Source organism: Euprymna scolopes, chromosome 36, assembly GCF_053919585.1.
Source record: "Euprymna scolopes isolate OS-2025 chromosome 36, ASM5391958v1, whole genome shotgun sequence".
Classification (NCBI taxonomy): Eukaryota; Metazoa; Mollusca; class Cephalopoda; order Sepiida; family Sepiolidae; genus Euprymna; species Euprymna scolopes.
In genome coordinates this window covers 48861029-48872906 of record NC_136517.1, presented here as the reverse complement: position 1 = coordinate 48872906, position 11878 = coordinate 48861029, and the positions used below count along the sequence as shown (strand labels likewise).

Sequence of the window (11878 nt, the reverse complement as noted above, 5' to 3'; positions counted from 1 at the left end):
GTTCTGAGATATTATGTTGAACAAAGATGGCGGCGTAGTTCAGATCAGTAACTAAGATGGCGGCGTAGTTCAGATCAGTAACCAAGATGGCGGCGAAGAATTAAATGCGGCCCGTGACGTAGCAAACGGCGAACTGATTGAATCCAAAATTCAACAATTTTTATAATAATTTTGCGACGTTTTCATTGGTTGTTTAGCACAGCTGTTGGTTATAAAAATGATTGGCGAATCCATTCGTCTCATACCCCCATTACAAGTCAAAAACTTTTTATTCATTTTTTTTCATTCTAATCAACGGGCAATAACGTTTGTCTGTTTTTAACAAGCTAAAAAGTTTAGCAAATAATGTTGTCCTTTATTATGTACTATGCAATTATTTTTTTAAGTATATATATATATGCATATATATATCTGTATATATATCTATATATGATGGACCCTCCCATCGATTTTGATGTATGAGCTCCACCACAACAATTAAGTTGTTCAGAAATCCACATAGATGATTTGTTTATAGTGGTGAAGGCTTTGTGCAGAACCAACCATATTTTGGTACAACTACTAACCTTCATCTGTACAATAGCTGCCACAAGACAGAGCAGGCAGTAGACCTCAGGTTTTACATCAGAGTATTCCTTCTCCTAGATGCATGTCTTAACGAAGCCTAGGGGGTGCATCTCTCCCAGCAAATTAAACACGCCCCCAGATACCAACCTGAAAATTTTCACGTCTCAGCATGGTACATACAATGCCTATCCTTCCACAATGGTCACCCAGTTGGTACTGACAAGGTTCAACGTCACTTAACTTAAATAATCTGGTGAGAACCGGTGTGTCAAATGATTGTGATGTATATATATATATATATATATATATATATATATATATATATATATATATATATATAGTTTGCTTATTACACAAACATTATTGGTTACATATGTGCATACATGTTTCAGTGGAATAACACCTCATCAGATCAAAAAGAATCAATATTGATTGTTATGGTTGTGTTATCCTTGAATTAGGATTCCACTGAAATATGAATGCACATACGTAACCAATAATGTTTGAATAATAAACAGACTATATAAATTCCTATGCAGTTATCGTTTCTGTTCCACATTCTCAATTCCAAAACAATTACTGATTCCGATTCTGATTCTCGTTAAATTTCCAAAGATAGATATGGGAGTGGGGAGCATATTACCGCAAAACTCACTTAATATGTGCAGATATTTTCGCAAGCATAAAACTAGACTTGTGGAGATGGTCTATAGATTGAAGTTTTACTAGTAGTTTAAAATCAATAAATATTTGATGTTTCTGAATTTTTGAGATGAGGATTGGTTATTTGCATTATTTAAATTCGTCAGACTACTGTTCTCATCTTCAGTGCGATTTTCACAACGTTTCAGTCGATGTAACCTCTGACCTTCTTCAGGCGTATCTTGTCGAATTTGGGACCTGTGGCACAGTAGTTAGAGTACTTGAAAAAATTAATTGTAAAAGTGATATTCTCCTGAAGGTTGATGGTTCAATTCTAAGTGTAGGCGACCAAAAAATACAATTGTGAATTACTTAGGACCTCTACCCAGTCATGGCTGATGGAACAAGAGCATGCTACCCCGAGTTCAACAAAAGCATTCCTGAGCTCGACAAGATACACCTGAAGAAGGTCGGAGGTTACATCGACCGAAAAGTTGTGAAACTCACACTCAAGGTGGAAACAGTAGTCTGATAAATCCAAATAGTATCAATAAATATTTATCATTTCATCATTAATACAAGCCACATAAATTAAGTTTTAAACAAAAACAAATAAAAACAATTAAAAGAATCGTTTTTGGCATCGGAAGGTAGGCTCAATTTTTCCCGATTCCGATATCAATTAATCATCCCAACACTAGTATTTTATAAACATTTTTTTAAAATAATTTATGAGAAGAAATATGTTAGATTCTACACTGATATATAACTTAGTGCATGCACATAGGTTTTCTGTGCATAGAAGACGTTGGCGGCGATGTTGTGTGCACCATTGATGATGAATTACTGCATGTGCTTATTAATGTGTAAATCTTGAGGCAAACAGGGATCAGATCTCCTCGGTACACCCTATTCTGCCTTGAGAGAATTCAAAATCAGTTTTGAAATCTAGTAAGTAATGCTCTTTTCTCCTTCTTGCAACCTCTTTCCCATAAAAGAAATGTTGCAAGTTTGTCACTGCTCTATTGTTATTTTTACAGCAAGTACTCGTCTGAGTTTCAATCTATGGTCCCCGCTCCCTGCAAAACTTTCACTACAAGCACTTGTCTAGCTACAACCCCTATCAACGATTTCCCCCATTCCCTATTGGTGGCTAAATCAAAACAAAATTCCATGACCAAAGCTTTTTTTTCCTAGAACTGCCCGCCTATGAAACTCTATTTCACTGGGCTGCTTCCCAGCTAACTACAACATGATCATCTTCAAGTCTAATGTAAACAAGTTCTTGTTGAGCTGTCCTCTAAAATAACTAAATTCGACCAATTTTCCACCACGCATGATCACTACGCTGTTGACTCACTGACCACCTTACACTCATTTACCCTTGCCTTCGAGTGGCCTTCAGGCCTTGATAAATGATAATACTTTTTTATATAAAAAAAGTAAAAGGGCGTCATGGTGTTACCTCAGATACTATGTATATGTGCGTGGGGGGTAAGATATCGCTCTATTGATTATATCAGCAGTAGCAGCGCGTTTTTAGTACAAAATGTGAATTGTATTATCTTATTTGTATGATTTTCTAGTAATAAATCAACGAACCACACGCGGTTGTTTTTTTTTACTCTTCATTCAAGTTGTTAAAGACCGCTTTTGCTTCTATACAAATTATTTCATTATGTGTAACTGGAAATAAATCACACACCATCCACTATGCAGGCTCCTTCAGTCTTTGACAGACTATGGATACCCACGTAGGGGTGCCTGCGCATGAAATTTTTGTGGCAGGATTGGTTGGTTGATTGTTTGTTTGTTTTACAGCATATCAACCCTTTTCGGGTTATTTAATGCCGAATCCAAAGATTTTGAAGAAAAATTTTTTAATAGAATATATTTGTTGGTTTCAAGTCGATTTCTATTTAACCTATAGTTGGGGCCCTAACAGTTACTACCACTCCGGGTCAGAGTGGACCTGGGAGCAATGATAATTAAAGGGTGGTTCCACACTCCCCAAAGCCCGCAAGCTGGGGCCTCACCACTGGATATAGTTTAAGGTCATATCCAGGACCTTTTGTGGCAGGAGGTGCGCAATCTCCAACCACACCTCTCCTGAGTTGACATTGTTAAATACCAGTGGCAAGTGAAGTGTATGTACAGGACGACTGGAAACAAATGCGGAGATAAGCGGAGAGCACATACAGCACCTAGAATTCCCAAATGGTCACCCATCTGGTACTAACCAGGCTCAATGTTGCTTAACTTCGGTGATCTGACAAGAACCGGTGTGTCAACGCGATTATGCCGTATATATTATCCACTATACTACTATGCAATTCCTACAGCTACGTACCTCGAAAACAGGGCTATTAAATCTGACGTATTGATATGAGACAAGAAAGAGAAAGAAGCAACCTTAGTAGAAGTCAAAGTCATTAATGATGCTGGCTTAAGCAGAGCTGATAGGGAAAAGATAATGAAATACCAAGGTCATATGTACGACATAAATCTAAACTGGAATCTTGGGAAGATCTCTATCATTCCAGTAATTATAAAAGCAACCAGATTCACGAAAAAGAATTTCAAAAACTACCTGGTCAATATATCCGGTGAACCAAGTGCAAGAGAGATACAAACAATTGCATTTAAACGGACGGCTAGATTTTTTTTTTTAAATCTCTTGGTTAGAATGTACATATGAGATAGCGGGTAAATGTCTGGCATTCAGTAGGATGCCCCATCCCCAGCTAGAACAAAATAAGAAAATTTTACAGAAATGTAACTTTAATAATAAGCTTAGTGATGCTACAAGGAATCTAATGATATGGGATGAGGTCTTTAAAAAAGTTACAGCTATTTTGTGCATTCAGACTGTTGTCCTCATCTTTATAGTTGTTGTTGCTTAACCACGTTTCTGCCAACTCATCTTCTGGTCGTCTTTAAGTGAAAAAAAAAAAAAAATGAATGCAAAAATTATGAAGTATTATGAAATATCAAATTATGAAAATATCAAAGGATTCCAAAAATCAAAATCAAAATTATTATTATTTTTTTTTTAATAACTTTTATTTTGTTAGAATAATTATGAAACACTATTTTATGATAAATTCTGCCTAATAAACTTTTCCGTACTTAAATTTTAGACCTTGTCCAGAATTATTGTTAACTTAAATATTTGGTCTATATGTTTAACATATTTAAAAAAAAATGTTTAATAAATCAAATTGTTTGATGAATACGAATTTTAAATTAAATTTCATACTGCAATATCACATTACTATGCCTGTTTTACAAGTACTTTAGTGAAATATGCTCTGATAAACTCCTAGTACTTGTGTCCCCTCAACGTACATAACATACTCCCGACTAACCCAACAAGCAGTTAAATCCAACCCCTTCACTGTTGAGCTCCCTAGATGCAGGAAGGACCTCTACTCTAATAGTTTCTTCCCTCGGACTGCTATAATTTGGAACTCCTTCTCTGTTTCCTGCTTCCCTAAGTGTACTAACCTGCTGAAGTTTAAATGTAATGTGAACAAACATCTTGCTACTCAACTCCTGCAATCCCTTGCTAAGCATGATCACAGATAGTAGTCCCTTACGTTCCAAGTTGCAGCATTCCTTGTTTGGGATGAAACAGAGTTTAAAAAAAAAAAAAGGAAAAATACAGTGTAGTTTGGTCAGTAATGCATAAAATAATACAAAATTGTGATAAAATTACAAATATTTGTGTCATGATAATGTAGTTGTAATCTATATGAAGGTATTGGAGATGAGTTTTTTGAATAAGCAGTTTAAAGGCATCAAAGCGTTTGCTAATTGCGCTTGGTCACAAAGAATATCATTATTGAATGCATATTATTCTGTCTTGTAATTTTTTAATTTTTTTTTTTTTTTTTTTGCATTAGTGTCTGGTTGATTGTACATTTCTATTCGAAGAACTGCTTGAAGATTTCAAAAGAACGTTTCAATTGCAAGAGGTCAAAAAGCAAAAGACCAAAAAGTAATCAATAGTTATGTCTATGTTTCTAGCAGAGAAAAATAAATACGTAAGCTTATGTATAATGACTGTTTGAATGTCTTAACACTGATTTAATGTAAATAAAGTAATATATATATATATATATATATATATATATATATATATATATATATATACATATATATACACATATATATACACATATATATACATATATATATATATATATACATATATATACATATACATATATATATACATATATATATACATACATATATATACATATATATATACATACATATATATATACATATATATATATACATACATATATATATACATATATATATACATACATATATATATACATATATATACATATATACATATATATATACATATATATATATACATACATATATATACATATATATATACATAAATATATATACATATATATATACATACATATATATACATATATATATACATACATATATATATACATACATATATATATATATATACATATATATATATACATACATATATATATATTTATATATATATACATACATATATTTAAAGTGATGGTTGTGTAGTTCCAACGAGAGAAAAAATGTATATTTAAAAGAGTGTAGCCATCAACAATTGTGGGTTTTTTTTAAAGGTTTTCATCATATTTTTATTTTAAAATATTTTTATAACGCGTTTCGAGCTTAGGGTGTGCTCTCTTCAGATATTTTCGTAAAAAATTTTTCTTTAAAATGGGAGTTTGTAGATATGCCTCCACTGATATTAAATATGTTTTTCATAGTGATGCGATGCGTGTGTTCAGTATTCAGACGTTCTGTCTCCAACTTTAAGTGTTCACAGTGACCGGTCAAAGTTAGTTTCAAAGAGTGTTTTTTAGTCCATATGGTGAAGGTTTTTATGGCTTTTTTAGGGTTCTTTTTAAAGACTTTCTTTCCCCATGTATAGCATACACTCACACACAATCACATACGCATACATATACATTCATGTACATGTACACATGCACACGTACGCAGGCACACACACATACACACACGTACATACATAGAAATATATGTAGGAGCATACATATACACACATATACATACCCACCCACACACCCACACACGTACTCGCATACATCCACCGCTAACAATTATTTTTATTTTTTTATTATTTTATATATATATATATATATATATATATATATATATACTTTTTTTTTTTTTTTATTTCCAACCAAAACACGCATGTATATATGCGCTTAATCATTCCGACATACGTACACGCACCCACACACACACAAGTAAGATGGAGAATAGGTAGAAGATATATATACACACACATACACGCACATACACACATATATGTACACACATATATGTATGTGCACATACACTCACAAACATCCACATACTATGTAGGCACACACACATACACACACATGCACACACACAGACATATGCAGGGGCTCACACATACGCGTATATCCATATCCACACGAACACATTTACCCACTCATACATGTGCATACATATGTATATATATACACATACACACACATATATACGGATGTGTATACACTCATCCACCCATATATATATATGGGCACATGCACTCACAATCACACACACACACATACATATTCATACATTCCACCTTATGTATATATTGGTTGAAGTTTCCTTTCCAATCCATGCACATATGCATACATGGATTCGGTCACTCAAACATAAGTGCACGTATATATACAAACAAGATGTAGCATAGATAACAGATGATATATAATTATACACACACGCATACACAATCATATGTGCACACCCACGCACACACACATATACACACGCACACACGCGCGCACATACACATACATACGTTTAATTTCTAGTTGTTTGTTTGTTTAAGAGAAATGGTACTGTACTGGGTATGGGCGCGCGCACCCGCGAAAGTGTGTGCGTGCCTTATTGTGCTTTTTTGTTGTTTCGTGTGTGAGGGTGCACACCTACCCAAGCATGCATGCGTGTAAGTGTATTTTGTGTTTTGCCTATTTATGTGTATAATTATGGAGAGATGTTTAAGGCGGGGTTAAACTTTGCTATGAAATTTTTTTCTTGAGTTAGCAAGTAGAAGTGGTTGTCAGTTTGGAAGATGGGCATTATCTTGAATCTGCCTCCACTGCATGTGTGTATATGTTGTGATACATGTAGGTGTCTATTTTCCGCGATTTTGATGTTGGATCGGTGTAGGGCTACTCTATTACTAAGGTTTTTTGTAGCGCCTATGTAGGATTTATCGCATGCTGGACATTTTATTACATAGATCACGTTTTTTGAGGTGCAATCTAGTTTTTTTTTAATTTTGAATGTTTGTATGGGGTTCGTAAATGTGTATGTGTTTCCCTCTAATATTATGTTGCAGACTCCACATCGTTGTTTGTTGCATTTTGTGACTCCTTTTGTTGCGTCTTGATTGAGTTTGGATGAGGTAAGAATGCGTTTTAGGTTTTTGGGTTGGCGTTTGCTTTTTATTATTTTTGTTGTTTTAAGGAACTTGTTTAGTTTGCTGTTTTGGTTAAGTAGGGCGAGGTTTTTCGTTATCTCTGTGAAAAGCTCTGGGTTGTTTGTGTTGTGTGTGGAGACGTATGTTAGGATTTGTTCTTTGTTTCGTTCTTTAGGGGTTCTCAAATCTTCTACTGGTATATTTGTCGCAAGTTGGATCCCTTTGTCTATAAGTTGTGATGGGTATTTTCTTTTTCTTAAATTTATTCGTAGTTCCTTGAGTCGGATTTTTCGAAGGTTATTGTCCGTGATTATGGTGCAGATTCTACGTGCTAGGGTGTAGGGAATTGATTTTATGCAGCTTTTAGGGTGGTGACTTTTAAAGTGTAGGTATTGTTGGGTGTCTGTAGGTTTGCGGTAAATGTCTGTGATAATGTTATTGTCTTTAATCTTTATCAGTATGTCTAGGAAAGGTAATTCTGTAGAGCTTTGTTCTATGGTGAATTTAATTTTTGGGTGTAGGTTCTGGAGTATGATGTGTAAGTCTGTGATGTCCCCCCATGTGGGTTTCCATAGGATGAAGCAGTCATCTAAGTACCTTTTCCATGATTCTACAAACAGTATTTTAGTGCTGTGGCCAAATTTTTGTTCTATTCTTTTATATAAGGTTTCTTCTAGGTAGGCTAATGTAAGGGTTGCGTAAGTCGGTGCCATTTTCGTTCCCATTGCTGTACCTAGTGTTTGGATGTAGTTGGTATTGTTGAATTCGAAGGAATTGTTATTTAGAATTATGTCTATACTATCGATAATGAATTGCTTTGTAAATCTGGGATGTAGTGTTTGTGCGTGTCTGTTGATCCAAAATAGTATTGCTTCTTTTCCTAATTCATGGGGTATATTACTATATAAACTGCTAACGTCAAATGTAACTAATAGTGTCCCGTTTTCTACTGTATGTGGTAAGGTAGTAAGAAAATGGATGTCGTCCCTTATGTAGCTCTTAACTTGATCTGTGAAAGGTTGTAATAAGATGTCTATTAAGTTGCTAAGTCTGCTTGTCGGACAGGCTGGTCCTGCTACAATGGGTCTAAATGTAAGGTCACTAGGGTTTGGAGCGCTATATACATACATATATATATATACATACATATATATATATACATACATATATATACATACATATACATACATATACATACATACATATATATACATACATATATATACATACATATATATACATACATATATATACATACATATATATATATATATATATATATATATATATATATATATATATGTTGGAGAGTATTTCTTCGAAACTCCGCGTATTAAGGACTATCCACTTATCCTGTGCTTCCTTTTTTAAAATTAAATATGTTTTTAACTCTTTTTCAAGATGTCTTTTAACATGTTTTATTAATCATTTGTTCATATATATATATATATATATATATATATATATATATATATATATGTGTGTGTGTGTGTGTGTGTGTGTGTGTGTGTGTGTGTGTGTGTGTGTGTGTGTAATACGTACCTATTGAGCGTAAACATCATTCTGATGTTTCCGTCTGTAAAAATCATGCAGCATTTCATTGAATAACTATAGCTGTTGATTATCCAATGAAAATAAATGGTGATTCCCTTTAAGTTTCTATCGCTGACAAAATCATCGGATCGAATCGAATGTGTAGTTGACGAAATCGATCGAGACTTCTTTTTTTTTTTTTACCTATAGAACTCAAACTGAAAAATTCTGTATTTCACTAGCTAGGTAGACCGAAATATAGATTTTACAAATATCATGCGAAGTCGAGAATTTAACTGCCTTTTTTTCTTTATATATTAAAATAAAACATTTAGTTACATATTAACATTATATTACACCTATCCCCTGAAAAAAAAAAGAATGGAGGAGGTAATGCGTGGAAATATTTTATTTTTTACAAAGGAATCACCACCTATCAAGGCCTGGAGGTCACTAGAGGATAAGGCTTAATGAGTGTACAGTGGTCAATGGGAAAATGCCGTAGTAATCGCTAGTAGTGAAAATTTGGTAAATTGGATTATCTAAGGGGATGACTCATCAAGAACTTGTTCATGTTGGACTTGAAGACGACCATATTGTAGTCAGTTGGAAAGTAGAAAGAATTCCACAGCCACGCAATTATAAGAAATAAGCTTTGTTCATGGAATCTACATTTAGATTTAGGCACAGATAAAGAGTGGAGGAAATTATTGATAGTGGTTTCAACTAGACGAGTGTTTTTTGTGAAAGTCAGGCCGGGGGGGGCACAGATTGAAGCTCAGACGAGTACTTGCCATGAAAATAACGATAAAACAGACAGGCTCGTAACATCTCTTCTGTAGGAAAGAGGTTGCAGGGAAGAGAGAAGGGCATCCCTCACTAGGCTATGAAGTCTTTTTTGAACTCTCTCAAGACAGGATAAGCTGCTTCTAGCAGATCCTGCCCAGATGTAGCAACAGTACTCCATCTCTTCCTGATCTACATCAATGATCTCCCTAAACACATACTTAAATCATTCATTGACATCTATGCTGATGACACGACCATCTACAGCAACACATCAAAGGCCGTCAATGACTAAGCTCTCTCTGATTCTCTCTCCTCTGATCTCAAACAAGTGGTTCAGTGGGGGAAGACGTGGCTGGTTACCTTTAATGCATCTAAAACCAAACTCCTATCTTTACATCATTAACGCTCTGATCCCCATCTGGCATCAATTGAAATGGATGGCTCTCGTCTAAGAGAAGCCCCATGTTTTGACAAGCTTCTGGGCTTGACCTTCACTCCTGATCTGAAATGAAACACGTACATCAAGTCTGTTGCCAAGGTCGCTGGAAAGATGGTGGGATCCTTCTACCGCTCCAGGAGATATCTTACTACTGATGCAATTCTCTATCTATATAAAAGCCAAGTACGTCCAAGGATGGAATACTACTGCCATATCTGGGCAGGAGCTGCTAAAAACAGCCTATCCTGCCTTGACAGAGTACAAAATAGACTTCGTGGTTTAGTAGGGGATGCCCTTTTCTCTTCCCTGCAACCTCTCTCCCACAGAAGAGACGTTGCAAGCCTATCTTTGTTTTATCGTTATTTCCATGGCAGGTGCTCATCTGAACTCCAATCTCTGGCCCCCCCCTCACCAATCTTGTACAAAAAACACCCGTCTAGCTGAATCCACTGTCAAATACTTTCCCCACTCTTTATCTATGCCTAAATCAAAACGTAAATTCCATGAACAAAGCTTCTTTCTTAGAACTGCACACCTGTGGAACTCTGTTCCGTCTGCCTGCTTCCCTCCTGACTACAACTTGGATGTCTTCAAGTCCAACGTGGACAAGTTCCTGGTGAACCGCCCCCTTAAGTAGACACTTTGAATATCCACACTAACGTACTGTACTTACAATAACCCTTATCCCTGAGTGGCTTCCGGGCCTTGATAAGTGGTGACCACCTTGTAAAAAAAAAATAAAAAATCCTAGGACGTACTTGGCTCTTATACAGGTAAAGAATTGCATCACCAGTGAGATATCTATGGAGCAGTATAACAATCTCACCATTTTTCCAGCAGCTCAGCAACAGATTTGATGTACGTGTTCCAGCTGAGATCAGGAGTAAAAGTCAGACCCAGCTTCTTGTCAAAACATGGAGCCTCCCTAAGACGGGAGCCATTCATTTCAAATAAACTCATATTTGCTGCATGTTATTGGTTTTTCTGTTGAAAAAAAAAAAAAAATTTTTTTGCGCTATCCAGAAATAATATCAGCTTTATCAAAACATATTTCTCGATTACACATATTTTTTCATTCCATGAAATTTCCACGGGTGTTGCAAGTATAGATGATGATGATGATGATGATGATCATCATCATCATCATCATCATCACTATTTGTGCTATGTGCGTGCGTGCGTGGATGTTTTGCTACAATTGACTTTTAGATCATTTCACTTCAATTCAAACATGTTTCGATGAATATCGAACATAAGGAAGAAGAAGAAAAACCGGAGACGTGAGCAAAATGTCAAAGTTTCAACTTTCTCCTCGCGCAAACCATTAAAAGCCGTCGTACGCATGACCGAAACAATAATAGCCTGACTTCATGACAAGTCAAGCGCAAATACTTGGAAATAAATGTAAA

The 11878-nt window shown here is 35.1% G+C and overlaps 1 pseudogene; it reads right to left on the bottom strand.

The window, feature by feature from the left end:
• Window positions 1–3401: 3401 nt before the first annotated feature.
• Window positions 3402–3518, bottom strand: LOC145260904 (5S ribosomal RNA; annotated as a pseudogene).
• Window positions 3519–11878: the final 8360 nt, after the last annotated feature.